Here is a 21,275-nt window from a genome sequence, read left to right as displayed (position 1 = left end):
TGTCCCAGGATTCCTTTCATAACGCTTTTTTTAAAAAAGATTTTATTTATTTATTTTAGAGGTAGAGTTACAGACAGTGAGAGGGAGACAGAAAGGTCTTCCATCCGCTGGTTCATTCCCCAAATGGCCAGGAGCTTCTTCCGGGTCTCCCACGCAGGTGCAGGGGCCCAAGGCCTTGGGCCATCTTCTACTGCTTTCCCAGGTGCGTTAGCAGGGAGCTGGCTAGAATAGGAGCAGCTGGGACTCGAACCGATGTCCATATGGGATGCCGGCGCCTCAGGCGGAGGGTTAACCCACTGCCCCACAGCGCCGGTCCTCTTTCATAACTTTTAAGGCGTGTTTTCCCTCAAAATAGGATGACATATTTATTGTCCTTTTTCTCCCACTAAACTGTAGCTCCCTGAAGGCAGATTTTTTTGTGTTTCCCTCACCACCAGTGTCCCTTCATTTCAACGACTGTTGATTGACAATTGAATACGATGCATGAAGTGGAGTTAGTAAAAGGGATGGGTGCCTATTCGTGCAGGTTGGGAACCCTAACTCGAAACCTGGGCGTTTTAAGGGGCCTGTTTCTTCTGTCCATGGTCCAGGGAGTAGTATCTAACACTGAGTACTTTCAGGCACGATGCTGAGTACCTCATATGTACCACAGAACTTATCCCTCGGAGCAACCGTGGGAGGTCATCAACCTTTATGATCCTCATCTTCCAGAGGCAGCCTGCCAACAGCCACTAATGGTGGAGCCATATCCAGTTAACCAATGTAATCGGCACCCCCCGCCGCCGCCTCCGCCGCCAATAGGTATTTTATCAACGTACTTTTTAGAGAACCCCCGTGAATTCCCCGGGTCACCAGACCGTCTATCTCGAGACGGAAACCTACCAGGAGGCTGCTAACCCCTCGGGGGCTTTCCTGGTGAACCTGCACGCCCTCGGTGAGGGAGCCGCGGTTCAGAGCGCCGCGCTGGGCTCGGGCTGGGCTGAGGACTCCCGGCAGAGGCAGGGAGGAAGAAACAGGTCATTCGGCGAGGCCTGGATCCCCGTGCCTCGGGTGGTGAAAGGGGAAGGGAGAGTACGCCTCGCCCACGCCTGCCTGGGGCTCGGGATCTCCCGACCTGAGGTGGGGAACCACGGTGCATTTCCCCAACTATCCCACACGTCACGAGAGACCTCGGCTCAGCCCCGCCCACTTTCCCCGCCCAGTTTCAGGGCCGGCGCTAGGACCCCACGTCCCTCAACCAGGCCCTCCCGCCGGCCCCTCGGGTCAGGTCGGCTTGCAATTGGAGCCTGCGAGCTCGGTTCCCGCCCCCGCCTCCTCCGTCACTGCCAAGATGGCGCCGCTCGCGGCGGCCGCCGCGGCTGGAGCTGAGGAAGGAGGCGGAGGCAGCCGCGGCCGCGAGGGGAGGGGGAGTCCCGTCTGACTGAGACGGCAGGCCTGGGCGGGCGGGGGTGCCTCGCAGGGCGGAGCGCCGGGCTGGGGATGAGCTAAGCGGGCTTAACGCCGAGGCATTGAGCCCCTCGTGTCCCGCCGCCGCGCGTGAGGGGGATCGGGCGCCGCTCTCCAAGCGCGACTCACTGGCCGCCCGGGAGCCAGCAGGGAGGTGAGTGCGGGGGCGACGACGACACGCGGGCTAGCGGCGGCGTGGGGAGCTGTCACGGCCCCGGGAGGTGACAGCCAGAGGCGCGGGGAGCGGGGCGGCCGGGCTCGGGCTGGCGGCGCGGACGGCCGCGACCTCCGCCCGGGGCTTCCTCGGAGCCCGGCGGTCCTCCGCGGGTCGGGTCCGCGCCGGCACGGAGCGGCGTTGCTGCGAGGCGCGCCCGCCCCGGGCGCCGAGCGCGCGGGGGGCTCCGGTGTTTGCCTTCCAGATCTCCTTTTCGGGCTGGCCTGGGGCGCTCGTTGTTTGGGGGTGGGGGCGAGGGCGGGGAGGGGGAGGTCCTGGAGCCCGGTTTTGACAAGCCCGTTACGTAAGTCGGAGGTGGCTTCCCGGAATCCCACCTGCTCGGTATTTTAAACAGGCGGCGGGGGCGGGGAGCGCGGGACGCCCCGAGGCCGCTTTCTGCGCTCCTCGGCCCGCGGGCGCTAGTTCTACGGGGGCCCGGCCGGCGTCCGGTTTTTATTTTTTTTTTCCAGTCTTTATTTTTGGGGGATGGAGAAGAAGGGGGAAGGAGAACGATTTCTGATTGCCACCATTCCCTTCCCTTTGAAGTTTGCGCTTTCTGGATGGGGAAGAGAAAATTTAAAAAAAAAAAAGGCTTGTGACCTAAAATTGGGTCGCAGCGACAGCTTTTCATTATCGTGCTTTTAAATGACAGATGTGCCGGGAGATTTTTGTTGTTGTTCCAGTGTGCTTTTAACTGCAACGTATGGTTATGCCTGGAGCCTTAGAGAGAGGTTTTGTCTTACAGGACAGTTATTTCTTGTTTGCAACAGCGAGACAGGCATCCGTCAACAGGCATGTGTTTATTTGAGGAGAAAACGCGTGTCAGCCAGCTAGAGACCGGAGAGGGCAGAAATTGTACTGCTCTGTGAATCTGCTATTCTTTAGCATGTAGTACATACATTAATGAAAAGAATAGCCCAAGTGGAAAAGAACCAATCTCACTGGATTGCAGGCTGTTGTTTGGCTTGCATACGGTCTCGTTCTGTGTTCTGCTTACCCTGATCTGCCTCTCCCCTCCTTGAGGGAAGCAGGTGGAGACACCTGTAAACAGGGAAGCCCAGGTTACCCTAATCTATTGAAGTACATTGGAGATGATTGCAGAGTATTCCCTGGGGATCCGCGATGGGCTACTAAGTAAGGACTCTTGGGCAAGTTATTCCGTTTATGTTTACAGCAGCCCCAGGACTCAGGTCCCGAAAACTTAAGTGTATAGAATTTCTGAGCTATTTGAACCTTGTTTGAACTTAAAATAATTATAAGATTGTATTTGGTTTCTTTTATGGGAATTTTGTTTTGATTTGGGCATCAGTGAACATTTTGGCAAAGTTTTTACTTCATTTTCACAATGTCTGTTTGAACCACAGTTCTCGGTAAGAGACCAGAGTAGCATGTATCGTCATCATTGTATCTAGTATATATCACAGAATTCTCTTTTTCTGAGTGATTAGATATAGACCTACTTCACTATGGCATTAGTAAGCATGTGCTTATTAGGAACGTAAATTGATCTTGACTCCAGCCCAATATTTGGGAGTAAATATGAGCAAATTTTGGCCTGAATTCTAAACTTGCATACACAAATTTACGTTTTTGAAAAATGATGAAGCAATATGACTTTTCTGTTTGTACTGAGTGTCAGGAAGCTGATGCAGATTTGTTTTCAGTCTTTTCACGTGAACTACCATTGGTTTAAAGACTTATTGATTCTTAAGTTCCTGGAACTATTGTCCTGTTTTGGGCAACTTGAATAATATTTGGTATAATTGGGAGGTTATAAGAAGAAGACAGAGTACGTGGCATTTATTATTCATTCAAAAAATGATGAAAATGGCAGAGTGGTAGACAGAAACTCACTGTTTTCCCATTGAGGGACCTTAGTTACATTGTCTTTTGTTTGCAGTTTCTCTGAGCATTCCACTTACTGTGAAAACCTAGTTTAACCCCTGTACAGATTGAGACATTTTGTATATTACCAGTCTTGTTCTATTCCTATTTAAAGTGATGGTTCTTTGTGGTAAGTGGAAAACAAAGTGGCTCTACCAGGAAAGTTGCCTTGCTATTCTTGCTTGCTTGGCTATCAGAAACCTATCTTTGTGGGGCTTTCCTCTTTGCTACCAGAGATAGAAAGTGAAGAAAAGTTTATAATTTTTTTACTTTCTTCCTTTTTAAAAAAAATTATTTATTTGAGTGACAGAGAGCTAGGAGGAGAGGGAAATAACTTTGATCTGCCAGCAATGGCTGGGACTGGGCTGTACCAAAGCTGGGAACCAGAAACTCCATCTAGAGCTCTCCTGAGGGTGGCGGGAACCCAGTCCCTTCTGCCTTCACTGTTGCTTCCCAGGGTCCACATAAACAGGAAACTGGAGTCAAACCAAGCCAGGGATCAAACCCAGGCACTCTGAAATGAAATTCAGGCATCTTAACTGACACCTTAGCCACTAAGCTAAAAAATGCCTGCCCCATTTGCTTTTTTGTGAATGCCCTAGATTGATCGATGTTTTATTGTTCAGTAAAATTTGAGGGGGAGTTGGGAGAGTCTAGCACTCCACACTGTACTACTGGATATTGGAGTTACCACTGTGAATTCTGAAAGAGCAGTGTAGAACTTTACATTTAAGAAGCAGTTAACATACATAATGTGCTATTGTAGAGTGTGAAAAATTTTAACGGTCAAATTTTTCTATTATGTGGAAATGGTGAAATTAATGATAATCTTTGTGGTGGATGTTGCTATTAAAAACCATGTTTTCTTTTTTTTTATTTATTTTTATTTTATTTTTGACAGGCAGAGTGGACAGTGAGAGAGAGAGAGAGAGAGAGAGAGAGAGAGAAAGGTCTTCCTTTGCTGTTGGTTCACCCTCCAATGGCCGCCGCAGCCGGCACACTGCGGCCAGCGCATCGTGCTGATCCAAAGCCAGGAGCCAGGTGCTTTTCCTGGTCTCCCATGGGGTGCAGGGCCCAAGGACTTGGGCCATCCTCCACTGCACTCCCGGGCCATAGCAGAGAGCTGGCCTGGAAGAGGGGCAACCGGGACAGAATCCGGCGCCCCGACTGGGACTAGAACCCGGTGTGCCGGCGCCGCAAGGCGGAGGATTAGCCTGTTGAGCCACGGCGCCGGCCCAACAACCATGTTTTCAAAAATAGTTAACAACATGAGAAAGTATAGTATAATATTGATAGAAAATTCAGAAAATAAAGAATTATATACTGTATTCTTATTCAGAGCACGTTACTTATAAGTGGCAAAAAGTTTGATAGGAAAGAAAATATTAACAGGTATCTTCTCAGAATGATGGCTGATTTTTATCTGGTGTTTTTCTCCGTTCTCACTTCTAAACCATTATTACTTTTTTTTAAAAAAGATTTATTTATTTATCTGAAAGGTGAAGTTACAAAGAGGCAGAGAGAGAGAGAGGGAGAGAGAAAGATCTTCAATCCGATGGTTCACTCCCCAAATGGCTGCAGTAGTCGGAGCTGGGCCACTCTGAAGTCAGGAGGCAGGAGCTTCTTCTAGGTCTCCCACATGGGCCCAGGGGCCCAGGGATTTGGGCCATCTTCCCACTGCCTACCTAGGTGCATCAGCAAGGAGCTGGATCGGAAGTAGAGCAGCCAGGACTCGAACCAGCACCTACTATGCCATGGCGCCGGCCCCACCATTATTACTTTTATAATTACAAAAGTGAAATAAAATATTTTCAAGGGTCATAGGAGAAAATATTGGAAAATTCCATATAAATTGGATAGAATATTATTTATGATTCTTTGTCAGCAAAATCAAGCCACAATATGGTGCTTATTTCAAGTACAGAATAATGGAAACAGCAGGTAATTTAGGTGAAGGCATTCTCTTAATTACTAGCACCAACCTTGTAATAGTTTTACATATATGGATGTTTCATATGAATGTACATTGCTCTTCTCCAGCCTCCTCACTCTTTGTTTCCCACGCTGAAACTGCTCTGGGGGCCAGGTGATATGGCACAGTAGATGGAGCTGCTTCTTGCCATGCCAGCATCCCCTCTGCTTCCGATCCAGCTCCCTGTTAATGCGTCTGAGAAGATAGCAGCAGATGGCCCACAAGCTTGGGCCCCTGCTACCCATGTGGGAGACCAGGATGGAGATCCTGGCTTCTCTGACCTACCCTGGCTGTTGCAGCCATGATGGGAGTGAACCAGTAGATAGAAAAGTCTCAATCTGTTTTCTCTCTCTGTTTGCTTTTCTGCCTTATAGATAGACAGACAGATTAAAAAAAAAAAAAAAAGCCTGTTTTGTCTTGACAGTGCCACCCATCGATGGACTCCTCAGATTATATTTTCCTTTTAACTTCATCTGTCAGTATTTATATGTTTATGAGATACCAGCTATTTTGCTAGTTACTGAAGATATAAAGGTAAATGAAACATGATTTCTGCCTTCAAACTCTGAGAATGCTTTTTTTTTCCCCCTTTTTTGGGCCATTAGTACACATTGTGTATTCTGCTTTTCCTGTTTCAGCGCTAATAGCCTGACACCTCAGGTGCTCATAAGCTCTTTGTAACATTCTTAATGGGAAAATGTTTGAGTTCCAGACAAACAATTTGCAAATAAATCATTGGAACAGTACTTGGTTGTAGGGAGGGGAATCTTAAATTCAGAAGACCTATTTATATGTTTATTTATGGCTATTACTGTAATTTTAAACACATCTAACACTTTCTTAGTTCCTTTTTTGCTTCCATCTGTTAAAAATCACAAACTAGAAAGCAAGAGAGAAAAGAGACAAACTATCAAAAATATATCATAGAAAATAATGAGCCATCAGAATGTATAGTAAGATACCATTTCTGGTGTATTTTGCTAAAACCTGTATCTTTTGATCCATCTAAAAGTACATTTTCCATATATGTATATATATATATATAATATATATGCATACATAAACTCATACAGTTTAAATTTTTATATATTTGTTTTCATTTGATTTGAAAAGCAGAGAGAAATTAGAGAGCTTCCGTCCTCTGGTTCAGTCCCCATATGCCTGCAACAGGGCTGGGCCAGGCTAAAGCCAGGATCCAGGAACCCAATTTGAGTCTCTGATATACTCCACTATCATCCACTGGCTCCCAGGTGCCCATTAGCTGAAGCTGGAGTGGAAGGAGAGGAGATTGGACAGGAGGGCACTCCAGTACAGATGCAAGTGCCAAATGCCCACCCCTGCTCCCATTGCTTAGCTGCTTTTGTTTTCAAAAACACCTGAAATATCCTTTATTTTTTGCTGTAACACTGTTTTGTGGCTGAGACTTTTTTTTTTTTTTTTTGAAGAGAGACAGAGATCTTCATCTGATTCACTCCCCAGATGGCTGCAACAGCCAGGTCTGGGCCAGACAGAAACCAGGAGCCAGGAACTCCATCCTGGGTCTCCCTATATGGGTGGCAGGGGTCCAAGTCCTTGAGCTAATATCTGCTGCTTACCCAGGTTCATTAGCAGGAAGCTGGATCAGAAACAAAGTAACTGGAACTTGAACCAAACAGGACACTTCTTTGTGGGATGCTGGTGACTATGTGTCAGCTTAACCCACTGCACCACAATGCTGATCCTATTTTATTTTTGAAAAGTTTTTAAAATAAATAAAACTACCAAAAATATTTTTCTTTTTTACTTCAGATAAATATTTAATAAAGAACTGTGTATATACACACAGCACACCAAATTCTAAAGAAGTAGTGTAGAGGGGCCAGTACTGTGTTGCAGTAGGTTAAAGCCCTGGCCTGCAGTGTCAGCATCCCACATGGACGCCATTTTGAGCCCTGGCTGCTTCACTTCCAATCTACCTCCCTGCTATTGCACCTGGGAAAGCAGCAGAGGATGACCCAAGTCCTTGGGCTGATGTACCCACATGGGAGACCCAGTTGAAGCTCCTGGCTTTGGATTGGCTCAGCTCCAGCCGTTGTGGAGTGAATTTGGGGAGTGAACCAGCAGATGGAAGACCTCTTTGTGTCTCTACCTCTCTCTGTAACTGCCTTTCAAATAAATAAATCTTAAAAAAAAAAAAAAAAAAAAAAAAAAGCAGCAGCAGCAGTGTAGAACTTTATACTTGAACATTACTAATTAAGTTAAAATCCCTTTTGTTCTTCCGTGGTTTCATCCTCTCCCTTCTCCCTTCATCTCCCTTCCTAGTTCATAAAGTATATCACTGGCATTATTTGGGTGCTCTGAAAGACTGAGGACTTTAGAGCAGTACTCTCTTGGTTTGAATCTTGATTCTGCTATTTAATAATTTTGTGATTACAGGCCAAGTTATTTAGTCTTTGTGTGCCTCAATGTTTTCATCCAGCAAATCAGAATACATAGAAGTAGCTACTTCATGAGGTTGTTGTAAAAATTGTTTATTTACATTATTTATTTATTTATATGGGGTGCTTAAAACTGGCTGGAATTTTTTATGTGCTAGTAAATTTAAGCGCTGTTTACATTGTTATGTCATGGTATGTGTATTTTAAAACTTGCTTTTTTCATTTTACTTTTTCCCTCCCTCAATTTTTGTTGGTACTTTGGGAGTGCTTCATCCACCTTCACTGTTGTGTTGTGTTCCATAGACTAATGCATCATTTTCTCTGAGCATTTATATTGTTTTCAGTTTTTTATCTATTAAACATTGCCTCATGAACATCTCTGTATCTCTAGAAGCAATATGGCAGAATTTCTCCAGGTCAGGTATATGATTGTCAAATTGCTGGGTCCTAGGATGTAATTGTTTTCCTCTTTTTGAGATATTTATAGAATATTGGCAAATAATTCCTGTTTCTCCATATCCTTGCCAGCAGTTAATGTTGTCACACTTGTTGATTTTTTCCAATCTGAATGGTGTGCAATAACATTTCATTTTTGTCCTATTTTTATTTTTCTTCATCTTCTTTGTTAGTGTTTTGGCTTATTCTTCAGTGGTTTACCTGTACTTATCTTTTATATTTTTTTCTATTGGACTATCTTTTTGATTTGTAAAATTTTTTGTTTGAAGTATTTTCAGGATAGTTAATAAACATTACAGACTTGTTTTTATTTGGTTTTTGAAGTTTCTGGATGTATTGAACAATGACCAATAATGGACCCAGGTTATTATAATTTTGTACTATAAAGGCTGGTGCTGTGGTGTAATAGGTTAATCATCCACCTGCAGCACCAGCATCCCATATGGGTGCCAGTTCGGGTCCTGGCTGCTCCCTGCTGATGGCCTGGGAAAGCAGAAGGTGACCCAGGTGTTTGGGCCCCTGCCACCCACGTGGGAAAAGCAGATGAAAATCCTGGCTTCTGCCTGGCCCAGCCTCTGCTGTTGTGGCTGTCTGAGGAGTGAACCAGTAGATGGAAGATCTCGCCGTCTCTCCCTCTGTCTCTGTAACACTGACTTTCAAATGAATAAGTAGATCTTAAGAAAGAACACTCACAAAAGTAGTATTTCCTAAGGCTTAGACAGAATAGTACTGTATATGTATTTGCTCATTTAAATCTCACAAGTAATCTATGAATTAAGTAATTATTTTGCCTGTTTTAAAGATGAGGAAATTAAGACACAGAGAACCTGTCCAAGATCACATAGCTCTCAAATGACAGAGCCGCAGTGTGAGTGCAACCACTCTGATTGTGGAGTGTGTACTCTTAATCCTGTTGGCATATTATTTCTAAATAAGCAAGAACAGCTCAAAAAGCAGTAAGAGTTTTGAAGGAAGTAAAACAGGGTGATCTGAGAGGATGACAGAAAGAAGCTCCTCAAGGGACTTCTTAGGGAAGCCCTTTTTTAGAAAATGACACTTGACAGACAAGAAAGAACTGGCCATGTGAAGAGCTGAGGAAAGAGCTTGAGAAAACATCAAATACAGAGTATTGCAGGGCAACAGAACTTGGGCTGTTCGAGAATAGAAGGGCAATCGTTGTGGCTAGGTGTGGTGAGCAGAAGTGAAAATAGTCCACAAGGGCCTGTAGCACTTATTATATGTGAGGTTCCTTGCATCAAATCACCCTTTACCTTAATTTTACAGGTGAGAAAATCATAGTCTGCATTGGCTTAGTTACCTCTTTTTCTTACTTTTTATCCTACTGTAGTCTAATCTCTACCACTTTGCCAGTTCTTTTACTAAGCTTGTTCTTGCTTACTAAAGTAACCAATAATAATAATCCTGTGGGTCGCTTTCTCAAGAAACTCTGCTCCTTGACTCCCACCACACCACCCCTTTTGTGTGTTCTGGAGCTTTTCAGTGTGTGAATCATTTCCTTGGAGGGTTTGCTGTCCCATAAGGAAGAATGCTTCCATGTTTGGCATTTGTTCTTTAAGCCTTTACATTTTCCTAAGTTATAGTTATCCCTGTAGTTTCAATTATCAGATATCTGCCAGTTACTCCCCGGGTTATTTTTCCAGCATCAGTATCCTTCCAAAGCATCAGATTGCCTTACTTTACTGCTGACTTATCATCTTCATCTCAGACTCCTCTTGTCCAAAGTGAATTTGTTTACCTACTTAAAGCTTTTTTTTTTTTATCTGTGGTTTCAGATATATCATGGACCACTGCTGTCTTCAGTATCCTGGGAAGAAATACAAGAATCATTCAGGATTCCTCCCTCTTTGCTTATAACTCTTCATTTATTGAATTCTGCTAGATTTATCTCCTAAATATTTTTTCCACCATCCTTATTTCAATTACTGCCTCTATTAGAAACCATTTCCTTACCTTCCCACTGGTTTTCTTGTTTTTGGTTTTATCTCCTTGAGATTCTCCTTCCCAGAATTGTCAGAATGGTGTTTCTACACAATTCTGAAAATTTTCCATTGATTGTCCATTGTCAACTAGATAAAGTCTGAACCTCTCACCATGTCATTAAAATGCTAAATGTGGGACAGACATTGTGGCACACCAAATTAACCTGCCACTTGGAACCACAACACTGGCCCTCAAAATAAATAAGTCTTACAAAGATCCAAACTCCCCTTGTAGAATGAGCTTTTAGCCTATCTAATGGTTGTTAACATGTCTGTGTTCCATATGTGAGTGCTGGGTTCTGAGTACTGAGTACAGCTCCATCATCCTGTCTGTGCAGACCCTGGGAGGGAGGGGTGATGGGTCAAATAATTGGGTTTCTACCATCCCCATGAGAAACTTAGATAGGGTTCTGGTTTCTGGCCTCAGCCCTGTCCCAGGCCTGGCTGCTCATTTCATTTGTGGAGTCAACCAGAGGATACTTCTCTCTGTAGCTAACTCTCAAATATAAATAAATGAATGAATGAAAAGAAAGAAAATAAAAATAAAAAAAAAAAAGGCATTGTGGCATTAAGCTTCACTTTGGGACACCTACATTGGGCATTGGAGTGCCATTTTGGGGCCTGGAAATTTGTTTGCAATCCAGCTTCCTGCTACGGCATCCTGGGAGCCAACAGAAGAGGATTTTCAAGTGCTTCTGTGTACATAGGAGACCCAGACTGTATTCTAGGCTCTTGGCTTCAGCGTGACCCTGTCCTGGTAATTCAGAACCAGTGGATAGAAGATCTCCCTGTCTCTCTGCCTTGACCCACCTTCCCTGCCCCCCGACCCAGTGGTCTCCTTCTCTCCCTCTGTATTTCTATATCTCTTTCTCTGTGCCACTTTGCCTTTCAGGTAGATGAAGATAAATAGCATTTAAAATAGATATGTTATTTCTCTTAAAAAATAAGCCTCTTCATAATTTGACTTCTGACTGATTCTCCAATTTTACCTTTCATAATTTCTGCTTTCCACTTTTCACTCTAGCCATACTATTCCCTGAATATTTTTGGATTGCTGACCATTGCAATTTGTAGTCTTCTACATGAAAAGTCTTTGTTCCCTCCTTCCCTTTTAGTTTTCCTATGTAACTCCTTTTCACCCTTTAAGACTCAGCCCTGATATTACTTCCTATAGAAAGCCTTCCCAGAACCACACTCTTGTCTGTATTATTGGATCTTTCCTGGAATAATCTATTAACAACCTCAAGTACCTAGGACAGTGCCTGGTCCAGAGAAGGCACTCAATAAGAATGTGTTGAATGAATTATTGCAGAACTAGAGAGGCAGTGTAAAGCATAAAGTAGTTGGCTGTGGACCTGGGCTGCCTGGGATTGAAACCTGGCTTTGTTGTTTGTGTTATCTCTGTGTACTTCTGTGTCCCCCTTGTAAAATGGGGATAAGGATGACTTCATAAGCTTAAATTTGTTAGTGCAAGTATTTAGAACAATGTTTGGCACTTCGTAAATAACGTTTGTAAGTAATAGAAACTGATTCAACATAACTTACTCAAAAAATGGAATTAATGGCACGTATACCAGGGATTTCACAGTACCTGATGATCACCAAGCCTCATGAAGGGGAGAGGACCAGGAACTAGAAACTATTCAGTAATCCATGCAGCTGTTTTGTTTTTGTTTTTGTTTTTAACCACACTGGGGCAGCAAGGTTTTTCTACTTCTCCCTACTTGCTCAAATTCATTTTTCTGCCTGGCTTGACATATCTTTTAAATTCATATATTGGCTCATGGTTCTATGATCCCATTCTAAACCCCTGAGAGAAAATCCAACTTGAAGCAAGTATCTGAACAAAACCAGGATTTTATAGAACGTGACTTTTAAGCCCACTTTTTACAGGAGTGGATACTGGATATACAGCTCTCTGAGGACAGAGCTAAATAGGTATTCAAAATGGTGGTGATTACAAGGAATACTAAGCCATGATATATACAATTGATATTTTATAAATAAAATCCTCTCAGTGGCTTTATATAGACGTAAAGAACTTGGGGGCAGTGCTGTGGCATAGTGGGTAAAGTCGCCACCTACAGTGCCGGCATCCCATATGGGCACCGGTTCGAGTCCTGGCTGCTCAGCTTCCAATCCAGCTCTCTGCTATGGCCTGGAAAAGCAGTAGAAGATGGTCCGAGTCCTTGGGCCCCTGCACCTGTGTGGGAGACCTGGAAGAAGCTCCTGGCTCCTGGCTTTGGATTGGTACAGCTACAGCCGTTGCGGCCATCTGGGGAGTGAACCAACAGATGGAAGACCTCTCTTTCTGCCTCTCCTCTCTGTGTAACTCTTTCAAGTAAATAAATCAACAAATTTTTTTTTTTTTTAAAAAAGTAGAGAACTTAAATGATACTGCCCTGAAGCTATAGATGATTATTGTGAAAGCTGTAAAAATCTCTCCCTTTTTCAAGTTAAAGCAAGAGGGGAAAATTTAACTTCTGCATACAGAATTCGAAGTTTGCCTTACTTTATTTAATGAACACAAAATTGTTTATACCTTTAACCTTATATTAGTACCATTGTTAGTATGTCATGTCTTTTTTCACTTAGCCAATATTTACTGATTGCCTACTCTGCAGGGACTGTGCTAAAACAGGTGTTTACAGAGATGGAGATGTGACATTGCTTTACTCTCAAAAAAATTAATAATCCAGTTGAGAAGATAAATATTCAAAGAAATAATTACCATGTTAATATGATAACCATAATTGAGGTATGTGCAGGATATTCTTGAAGCATAAGAAAATGACAGTCTCTCTCTCTTTTTTTTTTTTTTTTAAGATTTTATTTATTTCTTTGACAAAGTTCAGACAGTGAAAGAGAGAGAGAAGGATCTTCCTTCTGTTGGTTCACTCCTCAAGTGGCTGCAACAGCCGACGCTGCACCTATCCAAAGCCAGGAGCCAGGTGCTTCTTCCTGGTCTCCCATGTGGGTGCAGGGGCCCAAGCACTTGGGCCATCCTCCACTGCCCTCCCGGGTCACAGCAGAGAGCTGCCTGGAAGAGAAGCAGCTGGGACTAGAACCCGGCATCCATATGGGATGCTGGCACCGCAGGCGGAGGATCAACCTGCCACAGCACCAGCCCCAGAAAATGACAGTCTCTTATGGGGAAAGTGGTAGGAAAGGCTTCAAACCAGGAGCTAGCCATTTGAATGGGTATTTTGGTAGGAGAAACTGAATTTGCAAAGGTAAATTGGAGTTGATTAAAGGGAGAACTGTTAAGTAGTTCAGAATGGCTGAAGTGAATTTATATCATTCATCTTAAACTGAAATTAGAACTTTCCAGCCCTGTCCTTCACATGGTAGTAAATAATACCTTTTTCAAAAGCAGTTGTAGATTTTAGAATACTCAAATCATTTTTTTCTATAACTTTGAAGTCACTTTTGAGAATGAGATGTCATTGATTATTTGCTGTTAGGCTTCCTTATCAGATTTTTCTAATAGTGATAGGTTCATTGGTTTGTTAGTTCCTTTTTGTGGTGGATTTTTCTTCCATACAGTGGATAACTGAAAATGGTAGTGCGTGGGGGTGGCACTGTGGCGTGAAAGGCTAAGCCTCTGCCTACAGTGCCAGCATCCCATATGGGCACCAGTTTGGGTCCTGGCTGCTCCACTTCCAATCCAGCTCCTTACTGTTATATCTGGGAAGGCAGCAGAGGACGGCCCAACTACTTGGGCCTCTGCACCCACTTGGGGGACCCCGATGAAGCTCCTGGTTCCAGGCTTCAGCTGGCCATTGCAGCCATTTGGGGGAGTGAACCAGCAGATGGATCTTTCTTTTTTTTTTCTCTCTCTCTCTCTCCTCTTTTTGTATCTCTACCTTTGAAATAAATACATAATTCTTAAGGAAAATGGTGGTACTTACAAAGCTTACCAAGAGTACAATTTTTATAAAAATAAGCAAAGTGATACATAGTATAAGCCTAATTTATTTTAAATGATAAATCTCTAATGACTTAAATCAATATTGCAATTTTATAATTTAACAGAAAAGAGTATGTATGTTATTTTATAAAATATTATTTTATATCAGTTTTTTTTTTCCCAAACAGGATTATACCTACTGTTAAGCCAAAACCAGCATAGGCAGTTGGCAGAATGTTTTGTGCTTCACTACTCTGATCAGTTGATTAACACCTCTACTTCCTTTTTCAATTCCTTTATCCACTCATTCATGATTCCTACTCCACCCCATCACAAATAACCAAAAAAAAAAAAAACCCAAAAAACCCAAATTGACTGTTCTGAGAAGTGACTGAAGTGAGGAAGGGAAGGGGCTGGGATACCTGTGATCAGCTTTGTGTTCTTGGTGGGTGGTACTGCTGTGTACATGTGTGTGTTTCAGGCACGAAGTTCATTTTCCTATAGAAAGCTTAAAAATATTACCAATGTCATCAACATTGTGACTGTTTCTGCCTTTCCCAAACCTGCCAGTCTGACTTTCTCACTTAAAGTCAGGGGCTGGAAACCTTTTTTCTGCGAAGGGCCATCTGGGTATTTATAACGTCATTCCTCGGCCATACAGAATCATCAACTTAAAAATGACCCTGCTATAGATTTATTGAATTTTGAGTTCTACCTGCAGTTTCCTTGGCAGGGCCAGACCAAATGATTTTGCAGACCTTATGTGGCCAATGGGCTGGATATTCCCCACCCCTGCTAATCCTTCAAATATGCACCCTCCCTCAAGCTTTATTGAGGTATGTTGAAATAGACTTTTAATAACATTTATGAGAGAGGTGATAAGCAGAGAAAAGAAAAGGTGATACCTGTGTGCTTATTCCTCCTCTTGTTTAGAATGGCCTTCCTTCTCTCTTCTATTACACTATATGTATTTCAAGATTTAGGTGATATCTCTTTTATGACTCTGGCCCAAGCTGTGTATTCTTGTGCTATGAATATTCCTGTTACCATTTATCAAATTGTTTATTCCCTTGTCTGCCTTTCTATTAAACTCCTAAAAGTCAGGGTTTGTATTCTTGGTGCCTAGTACAGAGCCTGGCACATTGGTAGGGGTACCATTTCAGAATTCTTGGTTTCAAGTGATGGAGATCAACTCTTGTTAGGCAAAGCAAAAGATAAGGAATTCACTGGAATGATATTGATTAGCCTACAGAAATGACTAGAATACTGGAGAACTAGACCCAGAGAAAAAACAGGAAGAGCAAATAGGAAATAAATCTCAGGACTAGATGATACCCAGAGTAAGAGCCATAGGAATCTCTTTATCCTGTTCAAGATACCATTGATGCCACTGGATGCCCTTGAAATATTGTCACTGCATGCTCTGTATCTGTATTATTTCTGGCTTATAAGCAACAGAAACTGTGTTTTTCATAGTCTGGATATTGGAAGTCTGAGATCAGAGTGCCAGCAGGGTCAAATTCAGATGAGGATTGATTTTGAGTGGTAAACTGATGACTTTTTGCTATATGCTCACATAACAGAAAGAAATGTAAGAATGAAATTTAAGCTGTTTTTCCAACTTTAGCTTTAGATTCAAATTCTGCATGGGTACATCTGATTGATCAATCTATGTACCTGATCTCAAAATAGAGCAAGTATCCAACCTTCTTGGTTTTCATGGTTGGCTGGAAGACTCAACTTCCAAGGCACACAAAGCAGCAGATTCTCTAAACATAGGAAGGGAGATCAGATGATGGACAGTAAAAAATAAAACTGATACATGTCCATTTTAATAAACCTTCAGGAAGTACTTGTCAGATGAAAGAATGAAAGAATCAGTCATGCTTTCCTGTCTCTAAACATTTATATCACCAAGCATTGAAGTGATTGCAGTGCCACTAATGTAATTCAAAACAAAGTCAATACCAAACCATAAAATAAGCAGAAGATAAGCAGAATCAACAGAGTTCTGATTTTAAAATAAGTACTTAATTAATATTTAAATGAAATGAAATTATTTGAATTAACTTTTCTTTGTTTCCCCATTTTATAATATCCTAAGCACAATCCTATTTGCTTATCTGATAATCTAATCCTGGATAGAGCTAGGATTTATTTATTTACTTGAAAAGCAAAAAACAGAGAAGGAGAAACAGGGAGAGGGGCATCTTTCATCTACTAGTTTACTTGCCAAAGGTCTGCAACAGCCTGGGCTAGACTAGGCTAGGCCAAAGCCAGGAGTGAGGAGCTCCATCTGGGTCTCCTACTCTGCACTCAAGTACTTGAGCCATCATCCACTACCTTCCCAGGTGCACTAGCAGGAAACTGGACTGTAAGCATAGGGATAGCTGAGACTGGAACTAGGCACTCCAATATGCAGTATAGGCATCCCAAGTGATTGCTTGACTTGCTACACTACAATGGCTGCCCCATGCTAGAATTTATATTTGGCTAAAGTGATTCCAGAGCACTTAACTATTATGCCTTCCTACTTCTTGTAGTTGTATATAGTTGTATTCAGCAATGACTAAATTAAAATTTAAAGCAATAAACCAATATTTTATTTTATTTTGTTTTGTTTTTACTTTTTATTTGAAAGGCAGAGAGAAGCAGAAATCTCCTGTCTGTTGGTTCACTCCCCAAATGCCCACAACAGCTGGGGTTAGCCCTGGGCCAGGCTGAAGCCAGGAGCCAGAAACTCCATCCAGATTTTCCAGAAGGGTGGGAGAGACACAAGTACTTAAACCATCACCTGCTACTTAAGAGGAAGCTAGAATCAGAAGCAGAGCTGGGACTTGAACCCAGGCATTCTGTTATGGGATATGGGTGTCCCAAGTGGTATCTAAACTGCTATGCCAAATGCCTGTACACAAAGCACTATTTTAGAGTGTTTAGTCAAAAAAAAGTTTTTGTTTTTATTTTTTTAGATTTTATTCTCCCTTTTAGTTTTTATTTTAACTGATACATAAAAATTGTACATAGTTATGAGATGTCTTGTGGCATGTCAATACATATATAAAGTATATAATGTGGTTTATATTTACCTCCTAGTCATCTTACCCATAAAATATAAAGCCTTATTGTAGACACTTTGGAAAACTGGTATTATCTACCAGAGTTGAGTATACATATGTCATATCTACTATCAATTAATTATTAGGTATTGTTTTAAAAATACATGCACTCATGTTTCAAAGCATGTGCACAATATTTATGCATGAATTTGTGATAATTTAAAATACCCTAACTTGGAAACAGTCAATGTCTATTAACAATAGAATGAATAAATAAAATTGTGGTATATTTTTAAAATGAAAAACTATGTGAAAATTAAAATGAGCAGACTATGGCTGTGAGTATGAGCATGACTGAATCTCAAAATCATATTGTAGGGGCCTGCGTTGTGGTGCAGTGGATTAAGCTATTGACTATGATGCCAGCATCCCATATTGGTGAGCTGGTTCAGGTTCTGGCTGTTCTGTTTCCAGTCCATCTTTCTGCCAACGTACCTGGCCCAAGTATTTCCACCTGTGTGGAAGACCACAATGGAGTTGCTGGCTCCTGGCTTCTGCTTGGCCCTGACTTGGCTGTTGTGGTCATTTTGGGAGTGAACCAGCATGTGGAAGATCTGTTTTTCTCTCTCCCTCTCTCTCTGTCATTCTGCTTTTCAAATAAATAAATAAATCTCAAAAAAATGTTACACAGTAAAAAAAAAAAAAAGCTAGACTAAAAGGGTGCATATTATATGAGTCCTTCCATGTTCCATTTTATACAAAGTCTACAAACAGCAAAAGAAGTCTAGTATTAGAATTCAAGTCTCTTTGGGATGGTTAAGAGGGCTTCCTGTTACTAGTAATGTACCATTTATTGACCTGAGAGGTGTTTATAATAGGCAATATGTTCACTTTGTGATAGTAGCTGGAGTAACACACTTTTTAATAAATGTTATACTTTAATTAAAAAGTTAAAAACAAAAAACAGACCTGTTGCATGGATTATCTAAAGTGGTAATTAAATATCTGTAAGTGTGTTTAGGTCAGAGGAGATCCATAGCATTAATCAGATTTTCAGAAGTATTCATGACTCGAAAGAGGTTAAGAGCCTGCATCACTGAAGTCTGCATGTTCAGTGAAGTTTTTAATTCAGATGTTTACTGTGTATAGCTTATTTTTACAGTGAGGTAAATCCTTGCTGCAAAGATAAGGTCCTCGATGCTTTAGATCCCAGCCTCTGATACCTTCTCAAAGCTTTTGCTTTGTCTCATGCTCATTCTGTCTTTCTCTCTATTGGATGACTGTCAGGCGTACCTCCCTTAATTTTATTCATTTTTTTTAAAAAGGCCCTTTGTTGATTTCATGCCTTTATCCCTGTTACACTGTTTCTCTATTTCCACTTCACATCAAAATTCCAAAGGCTTATTTTTATTTTCTTATCTTTCATGTCTCCTTAGCTCTTTTCAGTTGGGCTTTCCTCCATCCTAATGCTTTACTGAAATGGCTTTTTCTGAAGGTCACACTGATTTGAGTTTTGATGAAACCAGTGGTTAAATATCCGTCTTTGAGAGGAAGTAGGATTAGAACATCCCAGGTAGAGATAATTACTTTAATCATAGTTCTCTCTTTTAAAAAAGATTTATTTATTTATTTGAAAGGCAGAATGACACAGACCAGCATTTGTTGGTTTATACCCTAAGTGCCTGTAACAGCTAGGAGTTAGCCAGGTGGGAGCCAGAAGCCTGGAACTTCACCTGGGTCCCTTGTAGTTGGCAGGGATCCAAGTATTTAGGCCATAATCCACTGCCTTTCCAGGCTCATTAAGCAGGAAGCTGGATCAGAAGTGGAGGAGCCAGGAGTTGAACTAGCAGTGTAATATGGATTATGGAAATCCCAAGTGATTACTTAACCCCTGTTCCACAAACATCTGCCCCATTAATCATAATTTCTCATTTTATGACATTTTTGTCACTGTGTAGAACCTTGCTTTAATTTTATTTTGTCCTTTTATTGCTCGTCTTCCCTCCCATTCCCTTTCCCCCATAGGTTTGCACTTTAATATATTGAATCTTTCATCCTGAATATATCTTTGAAAACTGTAATGCTGTTTTGGATATGTATTTGTTTTAAATTCATATAAATCTTATTTTGCAGTAGACACCTTTATGTGTACTATTTTCATTCAACACTAAATTTAAGAATTTATTTGTTTCTATGTTTACATCTGTTTCATTGATTCTGACTGCTGCATGGTATCCAGTCATGAGAGCTGCCACATTTTAAAATTATTCCTTTAGATATGAATACCTTGGTTTGTTTATTCTTTCACTCAGCACATATGAGTATTTACCACATACTGTTCCCCAGGCACTGTTCTAGTTGCTGGTTTTACAGCAGTGAATATAACAGCAAAAATCCTACCTTCATGGAACATAAAATTATGAGAGAGGATAAATCAAACAAATATGTAAAATGTTTAATATGTTAGGTACTGAAAAATGGCTAAGGTGAGAAAATTAATACAGGAAAGGAGAGAATATGCCATAAACGTCCATGTGCAAATTTTTGTTTGGACATATAAATATAAATATATATATATATTTGACAGGCAGAGTGGACAGTGAGAGAGAGAGACAGAGAGAAAGGTCTTCCTTTTGCTATTGGTTCACCCTCCGATGGCCACCGCGGCCGGCCCACCGCGCTGACCCGAAGCCAGGAGCCAGGTGCTTCTCCTGGTCTCCCATGGGGTGCAGGGCCCAAGCACTTGGGCCATCCTCCACTGCACTCCTGGGCCACAGCAGAGAGCTGGCCTGGAAGAGGGGCAACCGGGACAGAATCCAGCGCCCCGACTGGGACTAGAACCCGGTGTGCCGGCACTGCAGGTTGAGGATTGGCCTATTGAGCCGTGGTGCTGGCCCTGTTTGGACATATATTTTCAACTCATTTGGTTAAATACCAAGAAGTGCCATTGCTGAATCATATGGTAAGAGTATGTTTTATCTAGATTTGTAAAAAACTACCAATATGTCTTCCTAGCCCCCTACTCCTAATTTTACTCCCCAAATAACTCATTTTTTTGTTTTTGGAGTCCACAGTCCCTTGAGACTATCAACTATCTTAACTGATTATATATACAGGCCAGATCTCATGTTCCAATTTATGTTTTTCCTGTAAGTATGTTTTCGTTAGGGAAGTGGCTTCAGGACTAAACGAGATTTCCAAAGAAATAGTTGTTCTGACTGTAGTTATATAAGTAAAATTGTCAAGTCAGCATTTTGGATCTCAGTGGTGAGTTACGACTCGTGATATAAATTTGAGAATAATTAGCATTTAGTGGTACAGTAAGTTTTCTTGGAAATAAGAAAGGGAGCCGGTGCCGCGGCTCACTAGGCTAATCCTCCGCCTTGCGGCGCCGGCATACCGGGTTCTAGTCCCGGTCGGGGCGCCGGATTCTTTCGCAGTTGCTCCTCTTCCAGGCCAGCTCTCTGCTATGGCCCTGGGGAGGCAGTGGGGGATGGCCCAAGTGCTTGGGCCCTGCACCCACATGGGAGACCAGGAGAAGCACCTGGCTCCTGGCTTCGGATCAGCGCGATGCGCTGGCCGCGGCGGCCATTGGAGGATGAAACAACGGCAAAAAGGAAAACCTTTCTCTCTGTCTCTCTCTCTCTCACTGTCCACTCTGCCTGTCCAAAAAAATAAAAATAAAAATAAGAAAGGGAGAGATCAAGGATGGTTTGATTACTGAACATAGGTTAAAGGAGTTTAACGAAGATATACTTTGTCCAGGGCTGGTCCTGACCATTAGAATGTTTAGAGCACTATATCATACAACCTCACTAAGCTGGTGTGTGTATCCTTTTCAGTTCTGGGACATTGTTCGAAGCTTCTGTGCAGTAGTGTATGTGGTACAGTAGCAGGAGATCTAGGATAAGGAGTTTCAG

At 42.2% G+C, this 21,275-nt stretch overlaps 1 protein-coding gene and 1 long non-coding RNA gene across 10 annotated transcripts in view; one reads left to right on the top strand and one right to left on the bottom strand.

The window, feature by feature from the left end:
• Positions 1 to 24: 24 nt before the first annotated feature.
• On the bottom strand, positions 25 to 1,183 carry LOC138844705 (uncharacterized). Its single transcript, XR_011380940.1, has 2 exons — positions 883 to 1,183; positions 25 to 222 (listed from the first exon to the last, which is right to left on the bottom strand). It is a non-coding gene; the product is annotated as an uncharacterized lncRNA (long non-coding RNA).
• A 126-nt stretch (positions 1,184 to 1,309) lies between these two features.
• The window catches only part of DENND4A (DENN domain containing 4A), a 131,002-nt gene continuing 111,036 nt past the window's right edge, over positions 1,310 to 21,275 (top strand). For 5 of the 9 annotated variants that reach the window (XR_011380939.1, XM_051821822.2, XM_051821826.2 and 2 more), the window contains exon 1: positions 1,319 to 1,600. The gene's annotated coding sequence lies outside the window, so the exon portion shown is untranslated. Of the gene's footprint in view, positions 1,601 to 21,275 lie in introns of all 9 variants that reach the window. The other 4 variants (XM_008268877.4, XM_051821821.2, XM_051821824.2 and 1 more) reach the window with 4 other exon arrangements.

The sequence above is a fragment of the Oryctolagus cuniculus genome, chromosome 12, assembly GCF_964237555.1.
Source record: "Oryctolagus cuniculus chromosome 12, mOryCun1.1, whole genome shotgun sequence".
NCBI lineage: Eukaryota > Metazoa > Chordata > Mammalia > Lagomorpha > Leporidae > Oryctolagus > Oryctolagus cuniculus.
Note: the sequence above shows the minus strand (reverse complement) of the source record. Positions and strands in the feature narration are given on the sequence as shown.